General features: G+C 50.2%; 1 pseudogene; it reads left to right on the top strand.

Moving 5' to 3' along the window:
• Nucleotides 1-6629: 6629 nt before the first annotated feature.
• On the top strand, nt 6630-7048 carry LOC140384879 (ATP synthase F(0) complex subunit C2, mitochondrial pseudogene; annotated as a pseudogene).
• The last annotated feature ends 15488 nt before the right edge of the window (nt 7049-22536 follow it).

Here is a 22536-nt window from a genome sequence, read left to right as displayed (position 1 = left end):
CATGGCTGGGCACTCCTCAGCCATCATAGCATCATCAGGTGCAGCGGGCACCGGCAGATGGCTGGAGGAGCTGGTACCCCATCCAAAGTGCCCTGGGAGGAGCCCACAGTGCTTCCACTGTCGGTGCACTGGGAACTCCCGGCTCTACCACCTCCTCACAGGGGTGTGATGTGCACTCACCACTGTGCATTACACATGTGTGAGTATCTGTGCTGGTGCCTAGCTCTGAGAGACGGTGTGATGCAGGTTCAGGAAAAATGCTTTCTTGCCTGTTTAACAGGAGGTTTCCTGGGCTCCTGCGGGTGGTGCATTTGAGGAAGGAAGGCACACAATCAGCAAATTCAATTATCATCCTGACTATGCCTGCTAGGAGGTTTGGTGAGACAATGGAGAGATACGGCATGATGCCATCTGCGTTGGAACTTTTCAGTGGGCACCCTGGCTGCGACAGCTCACTCTGTAATGAGAGGATGGTTCTCGTGCCCACAGCACATGCATCTGGAACCTGTACTCGTACCTTCATCGCAGACCCCCATATCAGCAAGGCCGGAGGAGCAAGCTGGCCGCTGGCACTCCAGCTTGAGAGAATGTTAATCTGGATTTAAAGCAACATTGAATTAAGGGCATTCACAGCAACAGAGATGAGCCTTTCACAGCAACTTGTACTGATCCTGTTCACAGTGATAAAGTTAAGTCCATATTTCTAGCTGTTATGTATCAGAGAATACATCCCTATTAGTGGAACGTCACGTGATCTGTGGTGACATCAGTAGTGAGCGTTTGCGGGGGATTCAGTTCTCCATTAGGTCGTATGATCAACATCCCAAAATAAGACCTCTCATTGTGTTTTTAAGGAATCCACATGTGTGGCGCCTTCAAACCTCTTCAATCTGCGGCACACATCGAAATAAAACAATAGCTGACACATGATGAAAATTGTAATGTATCCAACTCATCTGCCTTTTTTGGTTTTGTTCCCTTGGTTTTCCCCAGTGAACTCCCTCCCCACAAGGCCACCTGTCCCTTGTTTTTCAGTTTTGCTTCCATTGAACACTGACCTTTGTTCTGGTATGAACACATTCTGCTATCTCACCTTTATGCCACTATTAACACTCTTCAGTCCCCAATGGCTCCATTAACACCCTTGTGTCTGTGATATCTTTGTCGATCTCACCTTAGCCCCGATTGTCACTGACCTTCCTGTAGTGATCTGTACATCTGCACATACACCAGGGACTACAGACAGATGTAACAGCCATGGCATCACTAGAGGCAGCATCAGAGACGGTATAAAGGGTCCAGCCCAAGGGAGGATCCGCCTCTTTCAAAAGCACAAGGCTAGTGAGCAGTAGACAGAGACAGCTCAGCATAGGCAGTTTACCTTAGCTTCACTGGTCATACCTCTTGACTGTATTATATCTGGTTATGCTCTGGAAACAGAACAAACCCACTGAATAAAGTATTTGTGTTAACTGGAAGTCTACAATATTTATTAAGACTTAAAGAATAACATATGATACCAGGAGTGATTTCAGAAAGCTAGCTAGACACCAGCAAGAGAAGAAAAACCTAAACCGGATATTCGACTGTGGAAGACTTCGCAACAAATGGATCCTCGACGACTAACTGATTCGATGGAACTTGTTGGAACTCCATGGCAGCTGGAAACAACCGGTAATTTAAGTTATAACTGGAAAATGTTTGAACAGCTGTTCCAAATATTTATCACAGCTAATTATTTAATGCACGAAAATGAACACAAAGAAATTTAAAGCTGCAAAACCTAATTTTATTGCCTCAAAAGATAGAACAATGCCCGAACTTACACCAGCAGTTGAAAATAACTGTCACAACACCCTGGAACAAGCAGTTAGCACCATCCTAGAAGATGATATGGTCCTTGTTGACTACGACTCAGACAAAGATTTCATTTTGGGAGATGGCTACCTCAGAACCAAACCGAACCGCAACTAGAGGTGTACCATGAAGACCGACGCAACAAAAATAGCCCTACTACTCTCAACAGGAGGGCATGAAGCTAGAGAAATCTATAATTGCTTTAATTACTTAGAAGGTGAGGACAACACCAAAGTAGACGTTATACTCAAAACAAAAAATTTGCTGAACGCTGTAATAGTCAGGCTGGTGAGATGCTGGAAAGATTTAACTCTTGACAGAGAAACGGAGGGCCCATCCCTGATTTTATTATAAATCTCAAGTTAATACCACAAGGCTGTGATTATGCTGATTTTAGAGACACTGTGATAATGCATCAATTAATTTCTGGACTATCTGATAAAAATTTGAGGGAAGAATGTTCACAAAATAAGTATCTAACTCTAGAAATCGTTATACAAAAATGCCTTGCTTATGAACAAAAACAAAATCAGTACTTTGAGAGTCTACAAACACAGAATCATCATTTAGAAAAGAAAACAGTAAAAATGGCGCGAACACTCACCATGAGGCCGAGGCAGGGTTGAATCAGAGGAAGACGGAGGTTCTGAGCGGCAGCCATCTCGAGAAAGGAGCCGCACATGCTCAGTTGCGAAAAGAGCGCACAGTACAGGAAACTCGGTGTGCGCAAGGGCAATCGAGTCCGACGCATGACTTCACGAGCGTCATGATGTCAGAGGACCAGGACCACATCCACTTAAAAGGGAAATGCACGAAAATGAACACAAAGAAATTTAAAGCTGCAAAACCTAATTTTCTTGCCTCAAAAGATAGAACAATGCCCGAACTTACACCAGCAGTTGAAAATAACTGTCACAACACCCAGGAACAAGCAGTTAGCACCGCCCTAGAAGATGATATGGTCCTTGTTGACTACGACTCAGACGAAGATTTCATTTTGGGAGATGGCTACCTCAGAACCAAACCGAACCGCAACTAGAGGTGTTGTACCGTGAAGACCCCGACGATGAGTTCTTCGGATTGGGGAATCTTCAGCCCAGCATATATGACATCCCGACTCATGAGTGCAGGATTATGCTGCGGCCTGATGCCAAGAAGCAGAGAGTGGTCCACGCACCACGAAGGGTCCCAGCCTCCACACAAGAAGATGATTTGTCCATTGAACATGAAGAGAACGATCACAACTCCGAAACAAAAAGCGATGATTTGTCTATCGAACAATACACACAATACTGCTCAGACATGGCTGAGTTATTCAGAGATCCTGATCACAGCATCAGCAACACGGTTGAAAAGCTCAATACGACTCTTCTTATGGTAGATGAATCCAATACCATGGTGCCATGGCAGATCGTCGATACATGGGATGACAGCAATACTCAAGACTAAGACGACGCCACACAGAGAGCACAGAACGACTCCATTGAGAGAGCAAAGATCGACTCCACAGCGAGAACACTGCACGACTCCACAAAGAGAGTGATGACAGACTCCACAGAGAGAACGATGGCAAACTCCACAGAGAGACCGACACAAGCCTCCACAAAGAGAGTGACGCAAGCCTCCACAGACAGCTCGGTGACAGCCTAGAAAATGGAAGCAAGCAAACACTCCATAGCGAACGCCATGCATGTACAAGACCATGAAGATCTATCAAGCTTATTTGAGCCACCAGAAGAAGACACTGAATGCCTACCCACTGTATATGAGACAAGTGATGAAGAAATCACAATTCCTATACAGGATGTGCAGGATCACAGCGAGGCTGACATATCTCAGCTCATCTGCACAGTAGCACTCAATAATCAGAGGACGGCCACCCATGAGTCCAGAGAGACCATGTCAAATGAAATTGTGAAGATTTTGACGCCAGAAGAGGAGCACCAAGAGTCTAGAGAGACCACGTCAATAGAAATCTTGAAGATTTTGATTCCAGAAAAGGAGCACAAAGAGATCACAGATGATTCAAATGAACCTGAAATGACTCTAGAAGAGGAGTACCAAGGAAGCAAAGAAGAGGAATTGAATCCACCACAAATGACTGATGTCACCAACATTTATGCAACATCAGATCATTCTCGCAATTCTCAAGAAGAAACGCTCAATGTAGCAGATATCACAAAGGACACTGACACCAATAACTGTGACAATGGCTCAAATCATCCACATGGCACACTCATTGAGCGCAACAAGAACAACAAAAACCGCATGAAGCACATCAGAAACAAGAACAACAACAGCAACAACAAAAACAACATGCATCGCAACAAGAACGACAAAAGCAACAAGAAGCATCCCAGAAACAACAAGCACGGCAAGAAAAAGAACAAGAATAAAAGCGAAAACAACGAAAACAGAATCAACAAGCGCGACAAAAAGAACAACAAGAACGACAACAACAATGAAACAACGACCCGTACAACATGGTACAACTCTGCACGTGAAGGACAATGCCACAGGACACTGCGAAACAATGACAAGACTACAAACATGCTATGGCATGATAAAGAATCTCACGAATTCACATCTGCTCCAGAACAAACAAGCAAAACAGCTTTCATGAACAATGACATACAGAATCAATACCACAAACACAGGAGAAAGTCGAGGTCAGACAACGATGCGACACAGAATCGCTACTCGCAATCAAATGGAACAGGGGATAAAGGTGTCCCCATCATTAAACGGCTCATCAGCAAAGCAGCCGAGTCATGTTCCGACATCAACCTAGCTCTGTTATCGTACCGAGCAACCCCATTGAGCTCAGGACTGGCGCCAGCGCAAATGCTCTTCGGCAGAGTCATCCGGACAACCCTACCGGCAAAGCAATTCCGAGACCCGGGCAACGCACCGGTTCTCGACGACATGCGGGCACTATGCTCCAAACAAAAGCTATACTACGATCAACATGCGATCCCACTCAAGCCACTGACAATAGGTGACACCATCAGAACCAGGGACCCAGGAGGCTGATGGTCTGAGTCAGCCACGGTGGTCAGGCAGGCGGCACCGCGGTTCTACATTGTCAAATCGTCTGCGGGAGTACTTTTTCGCCGTAACCGCCGGGACCTATTAGAGGTTCAACCTACAAGGCCAATATTTCCCACACTGGACTAGACTGAGTCCATTTGTCCACAGGACATTCCTCGCCACACAACGCCAGACAGTACTCTTGATGACATCCAACCATCATCCCTACTACCACCGTTAAGACGCTCCAGCAAAAGCCGTAAGGCACCCGACCGGCTAGATTTGTGACGACACTTCAACACACGCACAAGGCGAATATGGACATTTCTCACGATGGACTCACAACACAGTTAATTGTTTCTGTATTACTTTTATCATTTTCACAGTGTGCAGATTTGCATATTCTCACCACTTGTTATGTACAGTTTTCTTGAGGCAAGTCTAGAAAACATGTCCAATAAAGTGGGGGGGGATGTAGTGATCTGTACATCTGCACATACACCAGGGACTACAGACAGATGTAACAGCCACAGCATCACTAGAAGGCAGCATCAGAGACGGGTATAAAGGGTCCAGCCCAAGGGAGGATCCGCCTCTTTCAGAAGCACAGGGCTAGTGAGCAGCAGCAGACAGAGACAGCTCAGCATAGGCAGCTTACCTTAGCTTCACTGGTCATACCTCTTGACTGTAGTATATCTAGTTAAGCTCTGGAAACAGAACAAATCCACTGAATAAAATATTTGTGTTAACTGGAAGTCTACAATTTTTATTCAGACTTAGAGAATAACATACTTCCATTCTGCCCCACCTCAACTATGGGCACGATTTTCCAGAGCAATCTTGATCTCACGCTCACTGGGCATGATCCAGATAATGAAATTTAAATGAGCCTAATGGCCGGTTGGCACTGCCATGGTGCCAGCGGCACTGTCCTAGTGCCAGGCTGGTAATGCCAAGATGCCCGGTACCAGGTTTTATACTGCCAAGGGTCGGGGCCTACAAGGCCATGCCCATGTAAGGGGGGGTTATGGGGGTGGGGGTTGAGGTGGCCGCAGAAAAGTTGGAGGGGTGAAGGGAGAGGGTCCTGGAAGTGAGGGAGGGGATGTCGTGAAAGGTGGGGTGTAGAGATCGAGGCAACTTTTCAAAATGGCGGCCCGATCTGTGAGGAGCCGATGCTGCTGACGAGCTCAGCTCCCCAGTGCTGGAAAAATTTTGAAGTGTGGCCTTGATGGGGAGAAACTCCCAGAGGCCCAAAGAAAGGTCTCAGAACCATTGAGTAGCAGGATCAATCTCGGCACTGATGCTGCCGAGAAACAGCCCACCAAACATGCCCAAAAGTTTTTTCAGGTGAATTGCACATAATATAACCAATCACATGTCTACCCTTCATCACTTCTGTAGAAGGATCATACAGACTCACAGCGTTAACTGTTTGTCTCTCCACAGATGCTGCCAAACCTGCAGAGTTTATCCAGCATTTTCTGCTTTTATTTATGTTAAGACTCCAAACATTTTGCCTGAAAGTGTCCAATGAGAAAAGGAGATTGTCCTGGCTGATACACTGAGCTGAGCATTCCTGCCAGATGTTCACATCTGGGATATTGAATGCGAGCGGGACAAATTGATCATGCCGAATTGGTTCCAGTTGTAGCCTCACATTGGCAACTCTCAACCCAGCTGCAGTGAATGAAACCTTTTGGAAGCAGCCTGGGTGCTTCATTGCAAACATTTCCACCTCCAGCATGTTTGCCTGCATCAAGTTTGCCACCATACTTGCTTTGGTGCGATTCACTTCACAGTTACTGCACCTACCCATCACTGTAACATCGCTGGAAAGACCAGAACACACATGTTTATGGAATGCTCCTACAGGATCTGCAGATCCCGTTGTCCAAGTGCCATGCAGGGAGAAGCAGACAGCACCCTGAACCGGCATATCGACGCTGCGGCCAAGTGAATTTGAGCTGGGGCTGCCATGGTTGGTGTCTCTGGATTGTGGGTTGGAATCGGCACAGTATTGGGCAGCCTCGTCATTGGTTAGGCCGGAAACCCCTCGCTGAAGCAGCAGAGGTTTTCATCCACCATTTTGGACTTTGCTCTGTCCGAGGCGATGGGTTTCTTCTGCCTGATGGTGGCCTTCTTCATCCTATTCGCTATGTGAGGTGGCCAGGGCGGAGAGGGGGGGTGGGATGCCAGAGAGGTGCAATCAACACTGATCATCATCTCACCGTCTGGACTGTGTGTCCATGTGTCTGACTGCAGTCGGACTCCTGACTGCAGTCTAAATGTATATTCCAGGTGGGGCTGTTAAGAACAATGTGATTTTCAATAAAAGATATGTTCTGAACCATAGAATCCCTACAGTGCAGAATGAGGCCATTTGGCCCATTGAGTCTGCACCCACCCTCTAAAAGAGCACCCTACCTAGGCCCAGCCCCCTGCAATCCCATAACCCCACCTATCCTTTGCACGCTAAGGGGCAATTTAGCATGGTCAATCCACCTAACCTGCACATCTTTTAATTGTGGGAGGAAACTGGAGCATCCGGAGGAAACCTGCACAGACATGGGAGAAAGTTCCAACACCACACAGACAGTCACCCAAGGCCGGAATTGAACCCACGATAGGTGGCAGCATAGTGATCACACTATGGCTTCACAGCGCCAGGATGCCAGGTTCAGTTCCTGGCTTGGGTCACTGTCTGTGCGGAGTCTGCACGTTCTCCTCGTGTTTGCGTGGGTTTCCTCCGGGTATCACAGAATCACAGAATTTACAGTGCAGAAGGAGGCCATTCGGCCCATCGAGTCTGCACCGGCCTTTGTAAAGAGAACCCTATCTAAGCCCACACCTCCACCCTATCCCCACACCTCCACCCTATCCCCGTAACCCCACCTAACCGTTTTTGGACATGAAGGGCAGATTAGCATAGGCAATCCACTTAACCTGCACATCTTTGGACTGTGGGAGCAAACCCGAGCACCCGGAGGAAACCCACGCAGACACGGGGAGACCGTGCGAACTCCGCACAGACAGTGACCCAAGCAGGGGATCGAACCTGGGGCCCTGGAGCTGTGAAGCAACTGTGCTAATCACTGTGCTACCATGCCACCTATCATCGAAGGATACTCCGGTTTCCTCCCACAAGTCCCGAAAGATGTGCCATTAGGTAATTTGGACATTCTGAATTCTCCCTCAGTGTACCCGAACAGGCGCCGGAATGTGGTGACCAGGGGATTTTCACAATAACTTCATTGCAGTGTAATGTAAGCCTACTTGTGACAATAATAAAGATTATTATGAAATCTCACTTTGAATTAAAAATATACAAGCCACAGGCCTCTGAACATCTCCAACTCTTCTTTGACTTTCGAGACCTTACAGTCTAAGTAAATGTGATATTCAAAGGGCAGAAACGGGCTTTATCGCAGAATAAAGAAACAACAGCTCATTCAACACTCATGAGCATTGAGGTTTGTATTCATCATCCCTATCACATCAGGGTGCCACTGAGCTTAAACAAGGTCTAACAAATTGTCAAATCTGTTTGGTTCATGGGAATTCTCCAAGTAAGGAGCAATTTTTAGATTGTGGATTGTTCTTGGTCAAACTCTCTTTGGGAGTTACGTGGCTGCACCCTGCTGGTTGTGTGTCTCAGTTCTGTTACTGTACATACTGTTCTGAGAAAACGCCAAGAGATGTTTACAAGATTCTAGTAATAGATAACAGTCCACAATGTGCCTCTGTAGCATTTGCAGTGTTTGCTAAGAGATGCGGATTCAAACCCATGGTATGTGAGATTGGTGGAACAGACTGAGTGAAGGTGCAGCTATGAGTCTTGCACAGAGGCAGTCGGTACTTTTCACAGCAGGAACATTCCTGCAGCCTGGATATTGAACTGAGGAAGACATTGGGACATTTGTTGGGATATATCAGGAATGTGACAATGACGGGAATGCCAAGTCACTTCAGGCAATACAATAATGATACAGCTCGGATGATACTCTGTGACCAGAGTACTCGGAGTGCTAAAACATGTACTCATGGAGCGGGTCCCAGGAGTTACAATATGCACGTCAGAGATTCAGGTTATCGTAGGAACCACAACTTGATTTATACGGCTGAGTAATCTTTAAGCTAAACTTGTGAGATTGAAATGCAGCCTTCTGTCATGATATTCAGATAAACATCATGGTGCAAACACACATACACACTGATGGACAGATCAACGGACCAATCAACACACACGCAACATCACAGCCAATCACAAGCAAGAGCACATGCACTATAAAACGGGGAACACCACAGTTCCCGCTCATTCCAGCAGGAGACAGCTCAAGGCACAGAGCTCACAGCAAGCCACTCAGACATACACCATGTGCTGAGTGCCTCTCTAAGATAGTGTTAGGGCTGGGTCCACAGGTTAAAGGGTAAAGAACGAACCACAGTCATAAGTTTACAGATGTTGTTATTGATAGTAATAAAACAGAGTTGTACCATCTGCAACCGTGTTGGTTCGTCTGGAAAGCGGAACACCCAACACGACAGAATACCAGGATTGGAACGCAGCAACTGTGAGACCTACCTACACATCTTCAGGAATCCGCCATCCTGCTCCATGGACACCATCAGCCCGCCGAAGCCGCTCCAAATCGCTGGAAACCTCGGCGTCAACTGGAAGCTGTTTAAACAGCGCTTCCAGCTCTTCCTAGAGGCCACAGAAAGGGAGAATGCATCGGACACCAGGAAGATCGCCCTCCTCCTCTCCACGGCAGGACAACATGCCATCCACATCTACAACTCCCTGGTGTTCGCGGACGGTGAGGACAAGACGAAGTACAAGACGGTCCTTCTTAAACTCGAGCAGCACTTCAGCATCAAGGTGAACGAGAGCTTCGAGAGGTACCTCTTCCAGCAGCGCCTGCAGGGTAAGGATGAGCCTTTTTAATCTTTCCTGACACACCTTCGTATCCTCGCGCAGTCCTGCGGTTATGAGCCCACCTCCGATTCCATGATTCGGGACCAGATCGATTTTGGGATCAACTCGGCACCCTACGCCAGCAGCTCCTCAAAATCAAGAGCCTCACCATAGCCACTGCCATCGAAGCCTGCGTCCTCCATGAAAACGCGACCAGCCGGGAATCCCAATTCCAGGCGGCCGAATCGGCATGGCAGGGGTCCTACGAGGCCGAGCAGGTCCAGTCGATCTACGCAGGACCTAACTGCGCATGCGTGATGGAGCAACGAAACGCCATGATGTCACGACGTGCGGCAACTGTGGATCCGCACATTTAAAGCGCCAATGTCCAGCAAAGAATCGACAATGCCTCCGCTGTGGCAAGATGGGCCACTACGCTGCCTGCTGTCGAGCAGCTCAACCTGCCAACGCTCCCCAATTCCGCCAGCCTCGCAGGGACGTGCGGGCCATTCAGCCTCCGTACACCGAGTCATACCCTGACGACGTACAGACCGATGATACCGACGACCGGGAAGCCTTCCGCGTCGCGATCATTGACAGGAACCGGATGTCCCCAAGCAGGACCCACCAGCCGATGCCAGTGAACAGCGTTAATCCGGGTGATGAATGGTGTGCCCCCCTAACGGTCAACCGATCACCAATCACATCCCGTTTAGACACTGGTGCCTCCGCCAACCTTATAGCATGGTCCGCCTTCTATGCCTTGAAGGTCAGACCACCGATTCGGCCATCCCGCTGTCAGATGGTCGAGTACAACGGGAATGTTATCCCGGCCATGGGATCCTGCCAGCTCGAGGTTACACACAATGCATACACAGCCACAGTGTCCTTTGAGATAGTTGGATCCTCAAAGGCCTCCCTGCTAGGCGCACAGGCGTGCAAGATCCTCCATCTCGTTCAGCGGGTACACACTCTGTCTCCAGAAGGCACGTCCGATTTCCCGGATGAAGACTTTAGGGCACAGCTCCACTCGCTCCTCGCCCACAACCAGGAGGCTTTCGAGGGCATGGGCACACTGCCCTACACTTACAGAATACGGCACAAACCGGACGCCACCCCGGTCATTCACGCACCTCGTAGAGTCCCAGCACCGCTCAGGGACCACCTCAAGCAGCAGCTGCAGGATCTCCAGGACCAAGGAGTGCTTTCCCGGGTCACGGAGCCCACGCCATGGGCAGCTCCATGGTGTGCGTAAAAAAGCCCTCTGGCGAACTCCGGATCTGCATCGACCCGAAAGACCTGAACAACATCACGAGGGAACACTACCCCATACTCAAACGGGAAGAGATCACGAGCGAAATGGCCCGGGCTAAAATTTTTACAAAGCTTGATGCCTCAAAGGGTTTTTGGCAGATCCAACTCGATCAGTCCAGCAGGAAGCTGTGTACTTTCAACACTCCCTTTGGCAGACACTGCTACAACAGAATGCCGTTTGGCATCACCTCGGCATCCGAGATATTTCATAGAATCATGGAACAGATGATGGAGGGCATCGAAGGGGTGCGCATCTATGTTGACGACGTCACCATCTGGTCCACCGCACCACAGGAGCACATCAGTCGTCTCCAGCGCGTCTTTACTCGGACACGAGAACACGGCCTGCGCCTCAACCGAGCCAAGTGTTCTTTTGGCCAAACTGAGCTAAAATTTCTGGGGGACCTCATATCCCGGTCAGGAGTGCGTCCGGATGCAGACAAAGTGACAGCTATTACAGCCATGCCGCAGCCGGCAGACAAGAAGGCAGTGCTACGCTTTCTCGGGATGGTCAACTTCCTGGGGAAGTTCATTCCCAACCTTGCCTCCCACACAACGGCTCTTCGCCACCTAGTGAAGAAGACCACGGAGTTCCAGTGGCTGCCCGCACACCAGAAGGAATGGGCAGAGCTCAAGATTAAGCTCACGGCAGCCCCGGTATTGGCGTTCTTCGACACCTCTCGAGATACGAAGATCTCGACTGATGCCAGCCAGTCCGGCATTGGGGCGGTACTCCTGCAACGGGACGACACTGTATCATGGGCCCCGGTAGCCTATGCCTCGCGGGTCATGACCCCCACAGAACAGCGCTATGCGCAGATTGAGAAGGAGTGCCTGGGTTTGTTAACCGGCATAGATAAGTACCACGACTACGTGTATGGTCTCCCTCAGTTCACCGTGGAAACCGACCATCGCTCCCTGGTCGGCATCATACAAAAGGACCTGAATGAGATGACCCCTCGCCTCCAGCGCATTCTGCTCAAACTCCGATGGTACGACTTCAAACTGGTCTACACCCCGGGAAAGGACCTCATCATCGCGGATCCCTGTCCAGAGCAGTGAGCACACCGCCCGATTTGGAGGGGTTCGTATGTCAGGTCGAAGTGCATGTGGCCTTCACATCGGCCAATCTGCCAGCCAATGATGCAAGTCTGGCCCGTATTCGCCGGGAGACTGCGCCTGACCCCCTTCTACAACGTGTGATGCGCCACATGATGGGAGGGTGGCTCAAAGGACAGTACCCACAATTCTACAATGTCCGGGACGACTTGGCCGTTATTGACGGTGTCCTCCTAAAATTGGACCGGATTGTGATTCCACACGTTGCATGCACAGGCTGGTCCTCGAACAATTACACGAAGGCCATCTCGGGGTTGAGAAGTGCAGGCGGAGGGCCCGAGAAGCTGTGTACTGGCCGGGCACCAGCGACGACATCGCCAACATGGTGCTCAGCTGCCCCACCTGCCAAAGGTTTCAGCCGGCGCAACCCCCTGAGACGCTTCAGCCCCATGAGTTGGTAACGTCCCCCTGGGCGAAGGTGGGTGTGGACCTTTTTCATGCGCTCGGCAGGGACTACATCATCATTATAGATTACTTTTCGAATTATCCAGAGGTCATACGCCTGCACGATTTGACATCGTCCGCTGTCATCAGGGCATTCAAAGAAACCTTCGCTCGCTATGGCATTCTGCTTACTGTCATGTCGGACAATGGGCCTTGTTTTGCAAGCCAAGAATGGTCTTCTTTTGCCGCTTCATACGGCTTCACACACGTGACGTCCAGCCCTCTGCATCCCCAGTCAAATGGCAAGGCGGAAAAGGGCATCCATATCGTCAAGCGGCTCCTCTGCAAGGCTGCTTGCTGATGCCAGATCGGATTTCTGCTTAGCCCTGCTGGCCTATCGCTCGGCCCCACTATCCACTGGCCTCTCACCAGCCCAGCTGTTGATGGGTCGCGCCCTCAGGACCACTGTGCCATCCATTCTTGTTCCTACACCCGACCATGCTCCAGTACTGCAAAGGATGCGACAGCAGCGTGCTCAGCAGAAGGGGGGTGGGTGGCCAAGCTTCCCTCAACAGCATCTTCCAAACCCATGACCTCAACCATCTAGAAGGACAACAGCAGCAGATACCTGGAAACCCCACTACTTGGAGGTTCCCCTCCAAGTCACTCACCACCCTGACTTGGAAATATATCACCATTCCTTCACTGTCGCTGGGACAACATCCAGGAACTCACTCCCTAACAGCACAGTAAGTGTACCTACACCTTAGAAATTGCAGTGGTTCATGAAGGCAGCTCACCACCACCTTCTGAAGGGCAATTCCTTGTCAACAACACTCACATCCCAAGAATAAACTTTTAAAACACTTCACTTTCTTGGTGTAATGCGCCTGGCCATTATATAGCTGGTGATCTCTCTTATGGCCTCCACATCTGCTGTGAGTGCAACATACTGGCTCCGGGTGGTGTCGTGGAGAGCCCGTCCCTCTCCTCTCTCTGCCTCAGGCCTCCAGTGCAGGGTCAGAGACCATTACTGACCGCTTTCTCCCTCTTCCAGTCATTAATATGGCACAGCTTCTTGTTGCTGGGATAACACTTTAAGAAAGGTTGATTACTCTGATACCCCGTCCCTACTCCTCAAGAACGATGTTGATATTCGAGACCAGTTACTGAAAAGTGTCGAAGATCAGTGACTTACCCACAGTGTTCTCAGTCACTGCTGTCAAGGGTAAGTATCCGTGCTGCAATGTGAGTGTCCCTTTAAGAAAGGTTTGTTCTCTTATCATGTGACTTTGTGGGTAGAGCTGAGCTGTGACTTGTTTGAGTTTCAGTGTTGTTTTGACTGTTTTGAACAACAAAAGGAGGAAGTGTTTTATCCCAATCAGAATCTCAGGGAAGGATCAGTCCCATTCAAGTGACAATACAATGTGCTGGGCCATGCCTTTGAAAAGGGGTTTGGTTTATTGGATTTTGCTATTAAATTGGAACAGTTAAGGAGGAATTCATTAAGTATTGGATGCATAGATTACTATAGCTCTGTGGGGTCTTTATGTTTGTAATTGATAAAAAATCTTGCTGAGTGTACAGATATAGATATGTTAACTACGGGCGCGATTCTCCGATCGCGGGACAGAGTGTCCACGCCGTCGTGAACGCCGTCGCGTTTCACGATGGCGTGAAACGGTTGTGGGCACGAGCGATTCTGGCTCCCATAGGGGGCCAGCATGGCGCTGGAGCGGTACACGCCACTCCAGCCTCACTTCCTGGCGCACACTGGGGGCGGCGCCAGGTGGTGGCTTTATGGAACGCGCCACTCACGACGCAACATGGCGCGGGGGTTCTGGCAGCGACCAGATGTGGACGGCAGCGGCGGGACTCTGCTTTTTCCGCACGGCCGCTCGGCCCATCGGGCCGGAGAGTCAGCGGCCTGGCCTCGTACAGCGGCCCGCGACCAGCGCCGCGCCAAACGCGCCGGCGCAAATGGCACCGATTCTCCGCACCTCGGAGAAACGCGCGCTGGCGTCGGGGCGGCGTGGCGCGGTTTCGGCGATTGTCTGGCCCGCTGCGGGGTTGGGAGAATCGCGCCCTACATTCTTAGAACAAACTTTGCTTAGTTTAAAGTGGCTAGGGGGTCTGATGAATCACACCTACAGTGCGTTTGTGCTCATCCTCGCCAAATTCAACATAAAGGTTGCAGGTCAGGTGAACATCATAATACCTTTTGGAGTTTCTAAGTCCTGGCCCAGAACAGTGCTGACAGTTTGGGGGTCATTGCACTCAGGGCCCAACTTTGCTGTTTCCTCTGTAACTAAACCTTTCCTCTGGCTCATCTCTGGTCAAAACCAGTCTTGTATTGTGCCTCTGTTAAATGTATATTTACCTTGAACAATATATTTCTCTGATGAAGATAATGCACTGTGCTGAGTGGTCAGTGACTGTGGGACCCTTTAACTGGTTAATCTGAATGTTACCTCGCTTAGGGGGAGCACGGTAGGGCAGCACGGTAGCATTGTGGATAGCACAATTGCTTCACAGCTCCAGGGTCCCAGGTTCGATTCCGACTTGGATCACTGTCTGTGCGGAGTCTGCACGTTCTCTCCGTGTCTGCGTGGGTTTCCTCCGGGTGCTCCGGTTTCCTCCCACAGTCCAAAGATGTGCAGGTTAGGTGGATTGGCCGTGATAAATCTCCCTTAGTGTCCAAAATTGCCCATAGTGTTGGGTGGGGTTACTGGGTTATGGGGATAGGGTGGAAGTGTTGACCTTGGGTAGGGCGCTCTTTCCAAGAGCCGGTGCAGACTCGATGGGCCGAATGGCCTCCTTCTGCACTGTAAATTCTATGATTAGCTTGTTATCCAGTCTCTGCCCTGAATGTTACCTCCCCGAGCTCACTGTCCAACCCCTGACTTGAATGTTACCTCCCCCAGCATGTTATCCAACCCCTGCCCTGAATGTTACCTCCCCGAGACCATTATCCAATCCCTGCCCTGAATGTTATCTTCCCCTGGACCATTATCCAATCCCTGCCCTGAATGTTACCTCCCCCTAGACCATTATCCAATCCCTGCCCTGAATGTTATCTCCCCCTAGACCATTATCCAATCCCTGCCCTGAATGTTACCTCCCCCGAGACCATTATCCAATCTCTGCCCTGAATGTTACCTCCCCCGAGACCATTATCCAATCCCTGCCCTGAATGTTACCTCCCCCGAGACCATTATCCAATCCGTGTCCTGAATGTTATCTCCCCCTAGACCATTATCCAATCCCTGCCCTGAATGTTACCTCCTCCTAGACCATTATCCAATCCCTGTCCTGAATGTTACCTCCCCCTAGCCCATTATCCAATCCCTGTCCTGAATGTTGCCTTCCCTAGCTCACTGTCCAATCCCTGCCTCGAATGGGATGGGAGAGAGGGGGATAGAAGGGGGAATCAAGACCATGGGGGGAAATATAGCAGTATGGGGGGGGGGGGGGGAGAAGGGCTCTAGACTGGCTTCAGTAGGCCAATTTCGGAAAGGTGGAAGAAGGTGGCACTGCACACAACCACTTTGGATGGTCCCCTAACTACGGAGTGCAGGGGCGCAACCACAAGGTAAGCATGTTGATCCCGCAGGAAGGGGAGGACAGAAACTCCCCACCAGGATAGTCACCTGGAACGTTAGGGGACTTAACAGCCCAGTGAAAAGATCCAGAGTCTTTGCCCACCTGAAAAGTATGAAAGCCGACATAGTCTTCCTCCAAGAGACATACCTGAGAGAGCAGGACCGACTGTGGGCAAGGAAGGGCTGGGTGGGATAGACCTACCATTCCTGTTACGGGACAAGAGTTGGGGGGTAACTATTCTATCAACAAAAGGACGGTGTTCTCGGCAACAAAGACGGTAATGGACCCAGGGGGATGGTAAGTCATGGTCAGCGGTGTCCAGGACGGGGCACCGTGAACATGTACATGCCCAACTAGGATGACATGGAATTTGTAAAAAAGGCAATGGCGGAAATCCCCAACATAGACACGCACCAACTGATCATGGTGGGGGACTTTAACTATGTACAGGACATGGTGACAGACAGATCAAACCTCAGAATGGGGAAAACGACACGCATGGCTCGGGAGCTGGGAACGTTTATGGAGGCAGTGGACCCACGGCGGTTCATGCACCCAGGTGAGAAGGAATTCTCGTTCTTCTCACCAGTACACAAAGTCGACACCCGCATCGACTTCTTTGTAGTGGGGACAGCAGTGCTGCCAGAAATAGCCAGAGCGGAATACTCTGCGATCGTTATCTCCGACCACGCTCCACACTACGTGGATGTGAGGTTGGAGATGGGTCATGCCCAATGCCACACATGGAGGTTGGACACGACCCTCGAGGCTGACAAGACCTTGTACCAGAAAACATCCTAGGCCATAGGCGAGTACGTTGTGAACAACTGGAACAGACAAATCCCATTTCCACATTCTGGGAGGCACTGAAGACGGTGATTAGGGGAGAAATTATAGCCTACAAGGCACGTAGAGATAGGAAAGAGAGGGTGGCCAACCAACAACTGATTGACTAGAGGTCGACAGACGGTACTCTGAGGCCTCAATCGTAGAGCTTCTGGGGGAGAGGAAAAAGCTACAAATGGACTTTAACCCTCTATCCACCAGGAAGGCAGTGTACCAACTCCACCATGTCATGATATCCACATTAACATATCATGGTGCAATCACGCACTCACACTGATGGACAGGTAGTTGGACCAACCAACACACACACAACATCGCAGCCAATCACCAGGGAGAGCACACGCACTATAAAACAGGGAACACCACAGTTCCCGCTCATTCTACCAGGAGATATCTCAGAGCACAGAGCTCACAGCGTGCCACTCAGACATATACCATGTGCTGAGTGCCTCACTAAGATAGTGCTAGGGCTGGGTCCACAGGTTAGCTGGTGAAGTACGAACCACAGCCAGAAGTTAATAGTTATTATTGTACAGAATAATAAAACAGAGTTGTACCATCTACAACCGTGTTGGTTCGTTTGTGTATCGGAACACCCAACACGACATGATACCAGGACTGGAAACTCGCCAGCGACTGTGAGACCTACCTGCACCTCTTCAGAAATCCGCCATCCTGCGCCATGGAAACCATCAGCCTGCCGCAGCCGCTCCGGATCACTGGAAATCTTGGCGTCAACTGGAAGCTGTTTAAACAGCGCTTCCAACTCTTCCTAGAAGCCACAGACAGGGAGAATGCATCAGACACCAGGAAGATCGCCCTCCTCCTCTCCATGGCGGGGCAACATGCCATCCACATCTACAACTCCCTGGCATTCGCGGAAGGTGAGGGCAAGACGAAGTACAAGACGGTCCTTCTGAAATTTGAAGAACACTTCAATGTGGAAGTTAATGAGAGCTTCGAGAGGTACCTCTTCCAGCAGCGCATGCAGGGTAAGGATGAGCCTTTTCAATCTTATTTGACACAGCTCCGTATCCTCGCGCAGTCCTGCGGCTATGAGGCCACCTCCGACTCCATGATTCGGGATCAGATAGTTTTTGGGGTCACCTCGGACACCCTACACCAGCAGCTCCTCAAAATAAAGCGCCTCACCCTAGCCACCGCCATCGAGACCTGCGTCTTCCACGAAAGCGCGACCAGCCGGTACTCCCAATTCCAGGCGGCCGAATCGGCACGGCAGGGGTCCTACGAGCCCGAGCGGGTCCAGTCGATCGAGTTCCTCCCGGCTCGCGGCCTGGACGAGGGCGGCCGTTTCGCGCGCTTTCCGAGGCCTCCCGCGTTTGTACGCGCCAAAAGAGGGGACGTCGACGCAGAGGGACGGGATGCGCAGGCGCACTCTCCGCAAGGCCGCACCATGCGCGGTGGCGCAACGAATGCCATGACGTCACGATGTGCGGAAATTGTGGATCTGCACACTTAAAGCGGCAATGTCCAGCCAATGCACGACAATGCCTCCGCTGTGGCAGGATGGGCCACTACGCTGCCTGCTGTCGAGCAGCTCAACCTGCCAACTCTCCGCAATTCCGCCAGCCTCACAGGGACGTGCGGGCCATTCAGCCCCCATACACCGAGTCATACCCTGACGACGTGCAGACCGGTGATACCGACGACCGGGAACCCTTCCGTGTTGCGGTAATAAACAAGAACCTGATGTCCCCGAGTCGGACCCACCAGCCGATACCAGTGCAAGCATTAATCCGGGCGACGAGTGGTGTGCCACCCTAACGGTCAACCCGAATTTGTCGCCCACCTAATAGACTGGACTTATGAGCCTGTTTGCACATTGGACTCACTGAATTGTTTTGCAATACTGTTAACGTGTTTCTTTCTTGTTGTTCCAGAAGTTCTCTGCTGTTTGCACTTGTTTTGTTCGTGGTACAACCTTGTTGCTCTGTTGCACCTGACACCTTCCTATGTATATAGTTTAGCCTCATGTACATGTTGTAAATATTGCACACACATACTCAGTTGCACTCAGTACACACCAATATTTATTACCATGTAGGCACATATTCTTGTGAAAAGAGGGGATGTCATGATATCCACATTAACATATCATGGTTCAATCACATACACACACTGATGGACAGGTAGTTGGACCAACCAACACACACACAACATCGCAGCCAATCACCAGTGAGAGCACACGCACTATAAAACAGGGAACACCACAGTTCCCGCTCATTCTACCAGGAGATATCTCAGAGCACAGAGCTCACAGCGTGCCACTCAGACATACACCGTGTGCTGAGTGCTTCACTAAGATAGTGCTAGGGCTGGGTCCACAGGTTAGCTAGTGAAGTACGAACCACAGCCAGAAGTTAATAGTTATTATTGTACAGAACAATAAAACAGAGTTGTACCATCTACAACCGTGTTGGTTCGTTTGTGTATCGGAACACCCAACACGACACACCAGACACGAGGGACCTTTTATGAGCACAGAGAGAAGGCCAGCCGCCTGTTGGCTCACCAGCTGAGAAAGCAGGCATCCATGAGGGAAATAGCCCAGGTGAAGGACAGCAGAGACAACGGTAGCCCAACCAAAAAAGGCCAACGAAGCATCAAAGTCCTTCTACCGGGGACTGTACACCACCAAGCACCCCGTTGGGGACTCGGGGATGAAACAGTTCCTCGATGGACTGTGTGATGATAGATAGACTATCATCTGTATATAACATGAGTGAATCATCATCTGTATTTGTATTATAAGTTACATGTTTTGCTGTTGTATTCCCGACCAACAGGTGGGGTGAATACGGAGTCCCAGGATCCAGAGGCACCATGTGTTCCTTCAGGAGGTGTTTGTAAGGAGTTGATAGCAGTCGCATATTAATTAAGAATCTTTATTATTGTCACAAGTAGGCTTACATTAACACTGCAATGAAGTTACCATGAAAAGCTCCTAGTCGCCACATTCTAGCTCCTGTTCAGATACACGGAGGGAGAATTCTGAATGACCAAATTACCTAACAGCACGTCTTTCAGGACTTGTGGGAGGAAACCGGAGCACCCGGAGGAAACCCACGCAGACCCGGGGAGAACGTGCAGACTCCACACAGCCAGTGACCCAAGCCAGGAATCAAACCTCATATTAGAGCAGCTCTGTTGTATCTTAGTGTAACTTAGTGTTAGACATTTATTTCCAACTGTATTCATCTTAGATATTTTAGTTATTCGTTAGTGTAGTGTTAGTAATAATTACCTTTGTTTATAAAACAAAGTCTAATGTTCTTTGTTCACACTACAATTTTGAGATTCCACAGCCCAATCAAAGAATATTACAGACTGTAAATGCCAGCCATGGGGGGACGATTGATGGAGGGAGGTAGAACCACCACTAAGACTGGGAGAGGTCAAGGAGAGCATCACCTCCATGCAGGCAGGGAAGGCACCGGGACCCGATGGCGCCCCGGCAGACTTTTACAAAAAATTCTCGCCGGCACTCGCCATGCACCTGCGGGAGATGTTCACAGGCTCACTATCAAGGGGCACACTGCCTCAAATGCTAACACGGACCACCATATCGTTGATATCCAAGAAAGACAAAGACCCAGCGGAGTGCGCATCATACAGACCCATTTCACTGCTCAATGTGGACGCGAAAATACTCACAAAAGCCCTGGCCATGAGACTGGAGAACTAAGTACCAGAGGTGGTGACAGAAAACAGACAGGCTTTGTTAAGGGTAGACAGCTAACTGCAAACATCAGGTGACTGCTAAACGTGATAATGACCCCATCCGGGGAGAGAGCACCAGGGGTGATCGTCTGCCAAGACACAGAAAAAGCTTTTGGCAGAGTCGAGTGAAAATACCTCATTGAGGCACGAGAGGGGTTTGGGCTGGGGATAGGGTTCACCTCATGGGTGAAACTCCTGTACGAAACCCCCAAGTACCAACATCACCCTGAATACTTCCAGCTGCACAGAGGCACAAGGCAGGGATGCCCGTTGTCCCCGCTCCTGTTCGCCCTGGCAATTAGCCACTGGCAATCCCCTTCGAGGCGCAAGAGGCTGTAAGGGAATCCGAAGAGGAGACTCACTCTATGCGGATGGCCTGCTCCTCTACATCTTGGACTCACAAAGCGGCTTGGAGGGAATCATGAGGGCTCCTGGGAGACTGTGACGCCTTCTCAGGCTGCAAACTCAACCTGGGTAAGAGCAAAGTATTCCCGGTGAACCCGAGCAGGGAAGGGGCAGAGCTGGATGATCAAGGTGAACATGCTGCCCAGGTTCCTTTTCCTGTTCAGATCCATACTGATCTTCATCCCTAAGGTCTTTTTCCAGGCAATAGACAAGATGATTATGCCGTTTGTGTAGGGGGTGAGAATCCAAGAATCCCCAAAATAATACTACAAAGGAGAAAAAGTATGGGAGGCCTGGCCCTCCCGAACTTGCAATTCTAACACTGGGCAGCCACAGTCGAGAGAGTGAGGAGATGGGTGAAGGATCCAACCGCAGAATGGGTGAGGATGGAGGAGCTGTACATGAATGATTCTCCAGGCTCTCACCATGGCAGTGCTCCCATCCCCGCCAACAAAACGCTCAACAAGCCCAATGGTAGCAACCCTGAGAACCTGGAACCAGATGTGGCAGCACTTCAGTCTGACCGAGTATCCACCATGACCCCCATCTGTGGCAACCACAGGTTTCCACTGGCCATGCTCGACACCATCTTTAAGAGGTGGAGACAGGACAAGGGGTCACTGACGGTTCGGGACTTTTACATGGGGGACAGACTAGCAGCCTTAGAGGAGCTGACAGCAAGACTGAAACTACCGATTGGGAAAGAACTCTGACATCTGCAAGTCAAAAACCTTCTCCGCAAGGAGATGACAACGTACACAAGGACCCCAGAAACACAGTGTTAGAGGTGTTTCTGGACGCAGACAGCCCGGGGAAGGGGAACTGCAGGGATCTGAATGGACGAATTTTAGGAAGGACACGCTCCCCACTGTATGAAACAACGGAAAAATGGGAGGAAGAGCTAGGGACGGAAATAGAGTAGGGGTTCCGGAGCGAAGCACTGAACAGGGCCAACTCCACCACCTCCTGTGCAATGCTAAGCCTCATGGAGCTAAAGGTGGTGCGCAGAGCACACCTAACAAAACCAGAATAAGCAGGTTCTTTCTGGAGGTGGTGGAAAAATGTGAATGTTGCCATGGAGGCCCGGCCAACCACGCCCACATATTCTGCGCATGCCCCAGACCTGTCAGTCCTGGACAGCCTTCTTTGGAGCAATGTCCAAACTTGTGGGGGTGAGGATGGAGTCGTGCCCAGGAGTGGCAGTCTTTGGGGTATCGGACCAGCCTGAACTGCTTACGAGGATGAGGGCCGGCATCCTCGCCTTTGCTTCCCTAATCGCCTGCCACGGGATCCAGCTTGGCTGGCGATTGGCAGCACCACCC

Source organism: Scyliorhinus torazame, chromosome 10 (genome assembly GCF_047496885.1).
Source record: "Scyliorhinus torazame isolate Kashiwa2021f chromosome 10, sScyTor2.1, whole genome shotgun sequence".
Taxonomy (NCBI): Eukaryota; Metazoa; Chordata; class Chondrichthyes; order Carcharhiniformes; family Scyliorhinidae; genus Scyliorhinus; species Scyliorhinus torazame.
This window is presented reverse-complemented; position numbering and strand designations above follow the sequence as displayed.